Source organism: Neltuma alba, unplaced genomic scaffold, assembly GCF_004799145.2.
Source record: "Neltuma alba isolate B1F8T4 unplaced genomic scaffold, ASM479914v2 tig00004697_pilon, whole genome shotgun sequence".
In the NCBI taxonomy this organism is placed as follows: Eukaryota; Viridiplantae; Streptophyta; class Magnoliopsida; order Fabales; family Fabaceae; genus Neltuma; species Neltuma alba.
The window spans coordinates 25,652-36,508 of record NW_021633823.1 but is presented as its reverse complement, the minus strand read 5'-3'; the positions used below and the strand labels follow the sequence as shown (position 1 = coordinate 36,508).

Below are 10,857 nucleotides of genomic sequence, written 5' to 3'. Positions count from 1 at the left end.
ATAAAATTATAGCTTTTTTCTCATGTTCTCTCAGGGCTCGATCCAGGGCCTATCGGTTGTACATCTTCCATGCATCTATTGTACCACCCAAGCATAGATGAATGTACCCTCATTAGTAATGTTTGTTTCCGAGCGTTTCAACTCAGATGTCTTGTTCCAAAACAGCAGTAGAAGAAATTATTTTTCTAAGTATCAGTGGGAGCCCAGACCCCCGGCAACTCCTTCAACTGAAATCCATTACCTTGGAAAATCTAATACCCTTTATTTTTTGTTCAATTTCCTGGTTCTGTTCATCTTGCATGCCCCTTTCCCATACCAACAAAGTTTCGCCAATAGGTATTCAAGTATAAAGAGGGTAAGGCTGCAAGGTAGAGTGGAATGAAGTTATTGGGTTTATAGTTGGGATTGGAATGCCAAAATCTTAAAGCCAATATTTTTGTTGTCTTGGGCTAAAATGGTACTTTTATCCTTTTATACTGATTTTCTAATGGCAAGTTCAGAGAAATTTAGTCAGTTGAGAATAATTTGTTTAGTTGAGGAGCTCTGATTTGTTTATCATATGTGTTCATTTCTTTCAAGAGGATATCTTATCCTATGCCCACAATATTCACTACACACTTCACTACACCACTTCTCTCCTAATATTTCATCCTTCACGAAAAGAATTCTATGTAGACCCATTGAATGTTGATTTGAAATTTCTTTCAAACAGAGGAAATGCTTGGGCAGAACATTGTGTTGTATTCACATACCATATTCTCCGGTAAGGTTAGGTTTCTTTTAGGCTTCTTTTGATTTCCTAAGTACAAAAATTCAAATTCTGGAACCAGTAAATTAGGAGTCTTTAAAGAGCAGAATACCCAGAGTTTCACACACATGCATCAATGATAACTGGGACCAGGCAAACAAAAATTGTATAGCAGCCTGATCAACTTGCAGCCCATAGTGCTCAACAAGAATCTCTATCAAAGTTTGCCAACCAGATTCAGAATGATACCTGCAGGCATCCCAGTATACAATATATTTCAAGCTCTACTGATTGATATTGAAAATGTGATAAATAAGCAGGACCTAATAATGTGCATAATAAAAAACAAATAATATCAATTTGAAAAGAGAAATTACCCTAAGAATATATCTGTGACAAGTATAATTAGAAATGCCTTCCCAGTATCTGAAATATTATTTATTATTTTGTATCCGGTAAATTTGAGCAAGGCAACCTGCAACATGGAGCAAAAACAAAAAAAAAACAAAATGACTGATAATTAGCAGGTGTAGCTGAATGAAAATACTGTGTGAAAATACTCAAAAGGTAAAACCTCATGACTGGTAACAATCTTTTGTAAACCTTCAACACACAAACTAATGGATAATTTTTCAATATAATGAATCAGTTTCTGGCAAACAATTTATAAGGTGTGGGCTATCAGCGCACTTTAACAAATGGCATGGAGAAATAATACGAATAATGTTACTCTCAGAAGTATGGGCTTAGGCAAGTCATTCTTGAAATATCAAATGTATTGTAAATTCTCTAATTTTGATACCATAATATTGATAATTATATACTGGCAGGATTATCTTTAGAGTATTTTCCTGATTCTTTTCCTAGTCTCTCTCCAGATTGCACCCCCAACTGTGTAATATCTTGATTCTTGTACAACAAGGCTGCTATAAACATGGCCTTAGATGCTATTCAACATGAAAGGTCTAAAGATATGGAGGTGGACAGGCATTTTATCAGAGAAAAGGTTGAAGAAGGAATCATATGTTTGACTTGTCCAACTACCAATCTTCAAGCTACAGATGTATTAACAAAAAGGACTGCTCAAACCTGCCTTTGAAGTTGTAAAAGCAAGTTAGGCATGATTAGCATTTACAATCCAACTTGAGGGGGAGTGCGGGAACATTCTATATATATTGTAAATACTTGTTATCATTATATAGCCTTTATTAGTATTCATCAGGCTCTATTCTCTCATTTATTAGGAATTACTATCCTAGCATTCCACGGAATATATGTCAAAACATCAAGGTCTCTCCAATATTCCATATTTACGCAGAGATAGCAACTTACCTGGCTTTGATTGAAGTATAAAAGAATGAATAAGGTGATCCCGTAAACCATATCTGACCAGATGTTGGCAAATGCTCTACGGTTCTCAAGTCTCCACTCATCTCTTAATTCCAATCTGTTGATGGAACAAGAAGGGAATAAGGAAAACAAGCATACAGCAAACAACAACCACAATCTACTAGAGAATGAGCACATCATAGAGACAATTGCTGAAAATTATGATTGAAATGTTTAGTCAATGTGTGGACAAAACTGACTCTCAATTAAACTAATATCATGGTCGCATGAAAATACTTGTGATAAACCTCGAAGCAACAGTCAACTTGTAAATGAAGTTAGTTGGTAGATATACATATTTATGCTGGTAGTTTGTAGGGTGCTCTTCTTGTCCTCAATGTAGGGTTGTATTTTTTCTCTATTAAATACAAGAAATATAGAATCTCCTCTCACATTCTCACATATTCTTCAACTCTCTCAGACTCTACAATAGGCAACAAGCTTTCAAAATTATAATTAATCTGACGATCTCTAAGGGATTCCATAAATGTATTACACAAGTAAACAATTAGTTTAATCCAATGACCTCTGTAGAGATTCCATGAATGTATTACGCAAGAAAATTATTAGTTAAATCAGTGGCCCCATTCATACCCCTCTCTCTCTCTCTCTCTCTCTCTCTCTCTGTGTCTACTTTCTACAACTCTAACTAGTTCCCTCGTGCAAATCCACAAGGGCAGAGGCAAGATGTTTTCTTTTAGAAAACAGATAGAAAGAATTTCCTTAATGGTGTTCTAGGTTTATTTCTTCAGCACATAACAGACTACTGCTATATAATTTCGCTTCAACCCCAGGTGCAACTTATAGTGCTTACTAAAAAATGGCGATGCCCAAATACCAAAAACAACTGCCCTACACATATAATAGTAGATTACTTCACTTTTTGTACAATATCTAAACAAATTCCGAAGGCATTTTAAAACCCAGAATGCAGTGCAACATTAACTAAGATTTATAGGGTCACATGTCAAATGGCAGACTAATTATGAACACTATTTGCACGGTAGGTCTTTTTTTGTTTTCTACCTGAATAAATAGGTTCCATTTAACTCTATCGTCCTGCCTATAACTTCAGCAATTATCAAAGCGAACAACAGTCAACAAAATGAGCAAAGAAAAGAAGGCCTGAGCTTACGCTTTTTGCCTTAACTCCCACCAAATTTCCTCATCAGTAAGAGGCGGAGATTTACCAATCTCTACCTCAAGCTGGAAACGTCCTCTCTCAGTTCTTAATTCTTCAATCATTTGAAGTTTTTGATGTCTCCTTACATCAAGCATTTGGGCTGCAAGTGGGACAGTCTTTACATATCTGTCAATGGCCCAAGTTAGCAGGAATAATTATAAGAATCAATTTCAAGAAATTTAAGCAACAATGAAATACAATATTTATAATCAGAAAAGCTCAATCCACAAGCTTGCATTATACTTTAAATCGCTTTAGTTTATGCAATAAAGATATCTAATTCTTCTAGTTAAATTTAATTAGTGAGTAAATTTTATTGGAGAGCCTGTGCGTTAAGAATTACTAGCAAATGGTAGCTTCATCAGCAAGGCTTACGCTCTAGCAGGATCATTTTATACATAAATGATAATCCCTAAAAATTTCAAGAGGATGAAGCTCAAGTGAATTACAAAAAGTGGAAAAACAGCAGAAACAGAGCTAGCAGGACAAGATCCTTTAACTTTTGTAAGGCTAAAATCTCTCCCATGCTATATTAAATTCTTCCTTATCCCCACTCTGATGGTCTGACCTGCTACCCTCTTATATATTTTCCATCACAGATCTACTCTCTCTTGCTCTCTCCTCCACTTCTTGTCCCATGTGGCAGTTAGTTACAAACACATCTATTTCCTCTTTCTTTCTTTGCCAACTTGGCCTCCTTGCACTAAGTAATCTCTTTGTTTGCTTCATGTAAGTCCATCTGTATGCAACATATCTTGTACTCTAAAGCATATTCACACATGTACTTCAAATAAGACAACTGTTCCCCAAAAACTACCTGTCCAAAAATGGCATGAGCACATAGTCATGAACCAGAAAGTCAATTGCCCAAGGAATGATAATCAACACTGCCAAAAACTTAGCCTGCAACCATGAGATGGATATATAACATTAAGTCATTGATAATAAATAACTAAAGATATTTATGGAGGAAAATTTAAAAGAAGTGAGAGGTCATCCCAAAGAAAAATGAAAAGAAAAAAAAAACATAAAAACACGTGTTCCAATATGTAAAAAGTGGCACAATCCGTCTACATATCTCAAAGCCACTTTAAAAGCCATGAACAGTATAACAAAGAGGCCGCAACCATCATCCTGCCCCTAAACATATCTAAATGCAAAGGTAAATTGAAGTTAAGTTTCAGAACATGATACAGTAGGTCTATGACTTCTCCACACTTCAAGCCCAATGGGTTTTCCAATGCAAGGGCATGTTTGAGGTTACAATAATTTAAAACCTTTTTCATGGGCTTTCACTTAACTATCCAGTTTGGATCAACTTATTTTAAGTAATGCGGCACTATAAGAGGTATGAGAGGAATTTTGTCTCAAAGTGCAAAAGTGATTATTTGTAGTGAAACCAAACTGGCACTAAGCCTTTTGTTTTTCATAGATATCTTAGGAAAGCAGTGGGTCTGCCTTCCAACCTTGAACGAATTTATTTAAATAAAATACTAAGGTTTTAGCAGAAATAACGAGGCTAAAACTTGCTGGGATGTGTTATGCAGTTCTGTGGAGAATTCAATTATATAGGCATGGCTGCCTTTCAATAGTGCCTTGCCGTCTCTGCAATTAGTCTGGGGTAGGGCTCTAGTCATGGTGTCTACCGTCCACATGATGTTCTCACAGATGCTTCATTGGATATGCAGAGTAAGGGCTAATGAGCACATCAATTAAATGGGGAACCCGTTCCCTGAGAATTAGCTGTTCATATAGAACAGTCAGCCTTCATAGAAACTACATTGAATCTGAATGTGCCCCTAACCATATCATATTATCTTAATCTCCATAATAGGCCACTCTATAAAAGCTGGTGGCACAACAACTACAACCATACTTTATGACACTTTACTCGGTTTTCTTATTGGCCAGGACCTTCCACCAATCAGAGCCTTCTGTGCCTAGTCTTTTTCCAAAGTCATTTACCATTAACTTTGTTACCAATTAGCGTGCACCCAAAAGGAATAAGAAACACTCCCCGAAAGCTCCATTGAAACAGAGGAACCAACTCAGTTTAGTGTCTTATACAGCAACCATAATTTTCTTTTTCCTTTTTGGCCGAAAATGCAGCCATATTACTTTAATGTAAGACGAGGCATATCCTATAATCCTCGTCTGTGTCACAGCCCTATTGTTCATGGATTCTTCCAACAAAGCTTCATTTTTCTCTTTTAAAAGACCAAAAAAAAAAATCTTGAAACAATTGCTTTTAAGATTAAGATGATTGAGGCATGAATGATGATGGGGCTTTTGTCCTGAGTGAAACATGCTCTCAACAATGAGGAAAGTTGGGGTTTGAATGGCACACTTTTAAGCACTGAGTAGCTAATTGATTTTGGGTCGTACACCCGGAGTAAACTGAACTTTACCTTAGAATGAAACAAAGGACCACGGCTTTCAATTCATCACTAAGGGAAGCAGCGATCAAATACCGGATTACTTAGTCAACAGAACTCTGATATTAATGTCAAAAGAACACTAATCTATTTGATACACCAATAACGTGTTTGGTTAAGTAGGTTCTTCCATTATCTCTAGACGGGGAAAAAGCTTCTAATGAAAAACACCAGCCTCCCTTAGTGGTGAATCAACTATGAACTACAAATTCTTCTTGTTTGATTGAACTAGTGAAAACCTCACCTCAACAAAGATCGCTCGGGTTCTTATATTGATCATCGAATTCATTTATAACTCGAAACAAAGGGTTTCCGACAAGCAGATAATTGTTTTTGTTTCCTCTGCATAAACCATAAATCGGAACCCAAAAGAAAAAAACAAAAAACACATGCACTTACTGAATTGGATGAGGCATACTGGAAAACACGATCTTCATAAAGCAGGTCATCGTCTTCCCCACCGAAAATCATATACCTTAAAGACTCTACTAATCCCTTTTCAGGAACAACAACATTAGAATCATCAAGCACCTTCTCCTCAGACTCCTTAGTCTCATTGCCCCAATCTTGACTCCAAGAAGAACTGTTATCCTGATTGGTCTCATCCAAAAGCCAATCCCCCCATCTCCTCTGCTCTTCGTTACTCCTGTCTTCTTGGGCTTCCCTTATCTCTATAATCGCTTCAGCTCTCCGCTTCCACGCCTCAAACTTTTCACCCTCAGATATTGTTTCTGTACCTGAAATATCTGACTCACATTCAACCATATCATCATCCTTCAAACCAAGCCAATTCCCATCATCATCAAAAAAGAATTTCTTCCACCAACTGCTTTTCCTCGAATGGTTGTGCTTCTCCGCATTTGAAACAAACCCACTTAACCGACTTCGTTTACCACTCAACTGAATCACAAATTTTGACGAATCATGCAAGAACATTGAGTTCAAAACCGCTTTCTGTTTGAAAAACATCAAGTTGTCGCCTAACACAATGGAAGTGCTCATTTATAACATAAATATATCCCCACATTGTTCAGTTTCTCAAAGCAACGAAGCAGCAGAAAATACTTGAAAACCCAAGTGAATGCTCATTCTGCAGATTTTTTTTAACAAGCAAGCAACAGAACACATCTTCAAATTATCCTTAAGGTATCCCAAAATACAAGTGGCGCCGCGCCTTTAAAACAAGATGCATTTATACCCGAAATGGTTTGCAGGGCGTAGCGAAGCCGAGGGATTACTAAGTTTTTGCGAGCAGTACCCAAGGGCACGGCTCTCGTATAGCCACGTTATGTAGATTATCCAATAAAAGTCCGTATAAAAGGAGAGTTCTTCATCCACTTCGGATCCCCTGCCGTGGTCGTCGTCAGTCATGTGGACGCTGTAAGAGACGCTGGCTGTTAGATTTTCTGCGCCCCATGGATAGCGATACGATGGTGCTGCGGGTCCAACGCAGCGTTTTGGTCCTCCGAAATGCATCACAGCCATCCACTGTTTATGAGTCTGCCATCAAAAAATCCCATCATGCATCGTCATCGCCCTTCCAGACCTCCCAAACGTTTTTGTACATATGCATCGTCTATCCTTAATTATAGTTAGTTATGCATCAAGCACGTACCTATAATCATCGTTGCATTACAATGCATTACATTATATTACCATCTTTATTCTTAATATAAAATTTAGTTGACTAATTTAGAAAAATTAAAAAAGTTAGAAAATTATTTGATTATAGCATTTGTTACATGATATTTCTGAAATATTTATATGTATCATTAGATTATATATCGATTTATAAGTTAGGCAAATTAGTTTGAAAAAAATAAATACTCCTTTGGTCCGAAATGCAATATTCATTTCATAGTATAAATTACACTATAAAATGAGTCTTACATTTAATATAAGACCTTATTTGATTTTTATTCTGATCCTAAATATAAGACTCTAATATACTTTGTCTCTCATATTTATATATTTTTTTCAAAATAACCCTTCTAACAATGATAGTTCTAATCAATATACTTGATTAGCAAGAATATTTTAGGAAAGACAACACCTATTTAGGACAAATAGCTAACTCAACTTCTTTCCTTAATATCCTCAAATTAGTCAATTGGCTCTTATAATTAGGATTAGAGGTTGTATTAAAAAAGTATTCTAAAAAAAATTTTTTAGTTTCATTAAAAAATTACTTGATTATAGCATTTGTTACATGATATTTCTGAAATATTTATATGTATCATTATATTATATATCAGTTTATAAGTTAGGCATATTAGTTTGAAAAAAATAAATACTCTTCTGGTCCAAAATGTAATATTCATTTCATAATATAAATTACACTATAAAATGAGTCTTACATTTAATATTAAAAAAGTATTCTAAAATATTTTTTTTTAGTTTTATTAATCTTTCCAAATTAATTAATTGAGTTTTAGTATGGAGTTGGCACGTTAAAGTGCATTACATTCCCTCCAAGTCAATGAGCCAAACGGGTTATGCTTTTGCTTTTCCTATCCCTCGTCTTTTGTTCTTCATTCCAGTGGCCTCTATGGATGTGTTTGGTTTGAAGGGAGGAGAGGAAAAAATAAACCTCTCCTCTTATTTGGTTAGAAATTTGAAATTTTGACAGAGAGGAGAGCCAAATCCCTTTTCCTCCCTCTCCTACTCCCCCATGTTGGTTTTCTTTAAATTGTAGTTTTTTTTTTTAACGGAGCCAAAATTTATGACCAACTTATCTTCATGTATTTTATGATATTCCATTTCTGCCCATTATTATTAAAAAAAAAGCTCCCCACCTTGTTGTTCACTGTTTCAGACCCTCCTCTCACCTTGCTTACAGTACAACTCTCTTCCACACTAATTCATTGGCTACAATGAAGGAAAGAGTCAATATTAATAGAAAAACACACCACCTACCACTTACGTTTTGCTTATCCATAAGATATGAGCCGTGCTGAGATTTTAACATTGATTAGTCCTTTTTTTTTTAAAACCAGAATTAGTCTTTTTTCTTGAACCAAGTGCAAATAAAAAATTTAATAATTTTACTAATGCTGCCCAAAAAGTACTAGATCCATTTATAAGGATCAAATTTGTTAATTTGATTTTCTAAATAATTATTATATCAATTAGAGATAACATCATCATATCAATTTTTTTAATACATGTATTGACATGTTAACATGAGAGTGAATTTTTATAAATTATATAATTTGAAATGAAGTGTGAATTAATTTATATAACATGTAAGCCAAAAAAATCTAAACTAACATACAAGGGTAGAATGATAAATTAGTTATCACCTTCCCTTTCCTCCCCTCTTAAACCAAGTAATGGATTATTAAAAATCCCTTACCTCCCGTCCCTTCTAACTGAACCAAACAAAGTAAGATTAAAAACTCCTCCACACCCTTTCCCACCGTTCCCTTCCTACCCTCCCCTCTAACCAAATAGGCCCTGCAAGTTCAAAATCAACAAACTTTGCACTTTCAACGTACTCATCTATGCATTTGAGTTAATATTTGTATTGGCAATTCGGTCTTCTCTTTCTTGCTCGATCTTCCTATGGACTCTTTTTCCCAAGTTTCTTTTTTATGATGTTCCTTTTCAGTCAATCTTCTTTAATCTTGAATTTAAAAAAAAAAAAAGGAAAATAGATCTGCTATATTATTAGAATTTATATGTGGGTGTGTCAAAAGGGAGTGTCTCACGTTACTTGAAATTGAGTGTCATATTACACACACATTAAGGTATGACCTTGATGCTTTATAAAATGAAGAAAACAATATAATTAAAGTTGAAGTGGCGAAAACTAGGGAAAAGGGTGTTAACACAATGTCAGTTTTAAAAAAGGAGTGGCTAGAAGAAGCTTGAAGCAATACTGAACATCCTTTTATACGGTGCCACCACAATTCGCATGGACGAGGGACCATTGAACAAATTCTTTTTGTATGTGATAATATTTGAACAAATTCTTTTTGTATGTGATAACATTGATGTGGTTCAATGATATCGAAAAAGTTTGAGTAACCCAATATAGCATCAGTCTTAAAAAGGAAAAGCAAAACAGACCAAGATTGGCAGATTAAAGCTTTACCCATCCATGACCCTTAATTATATGTAAAGAGTTAAATATCTAAATGCACCCAATTCCAATTTCAAATTTAAAATAAGGATCAAGGTCCTTAATAAGAATTGAAATTTTAATATTGATCACAATGTCCGTAGTTCTTTTTTGGTGCTCCCTCCATACCTAAGTGCAAGAAACAATTAGCTAACAAAACTGAAAAATTAGTTTTTTTTTTGCCAAAAAAAATATTAGTTGAAATCTGAAAAATTTATTCCTTCTTCAAACTTTTATCCTCGATTAATCGTCATCATTTTCTTTTATTACGTAGGTTTGCCATCTCCGTTTATTTATTGCTTGGGTACATTTTAGGAAACATGATTTAATTAACCCCTAAACTTTGCCAAGTACCATATATCAAGACTAAGTACCGTATATCAAGAGCACTACATCCTTCAAAAATTCTCTAATTGAAGAAGTATGTGCAGTTGATCTTTATTCTAAATCTAAGACCTATTTTTCATATTTACCAATTTATCTCTAATTACTATTAATGATACTTCCTCAATAATAATCAAATAAGAAAGAGATAAAAGATATTAAAAAAGAATGATTAGAGTGTTTTATGAAAAACGTATAATATTTTTTATAACTAACTAATTTACCTCACTTTTCCAATTTAATCAAATTAGTTAAATATATCTTCTTCTTTTTTTTGTGACAATAGTTAAATATATGTTAAACTAAGGACTAAATGAATATTTTTTCAGTAACCTCTAGGATTTTTTTCAGTCATATTTAATACTATTTATTGCTCATTTTCCTAACTACAAATACAACACATACTTAAAATTCCATAAAAAGACGTGAGCCAACAATCTAATTTATGCCATACAAATGCGGCACAAGGTGTAGACGAGAACCACATTACCATCCAATAGACATTTGTACTCCACAAGAAACGAGACTTCATTGTGTCTCGTTTGACAATTTCGTTTCTCCTAAACATGATTGAAGGCCAGCACAAAGTCCCTAT

General features: G+C 34.7%; 1 pseudogene; it reads right to left on the bottom strand.

Moving 5' to 3' along the window:
• Window positions 1–860: 860 nt before the first annotated feature.
• On the bottom strand, window positions 861–6,931 carry LOC114745501 (chloroplast envelope membrane protein-like; annotated as a pseudogene).
• Between the last annotated feature and the right edge of the window lie 3,926 nt (window positions 6,932–10,857).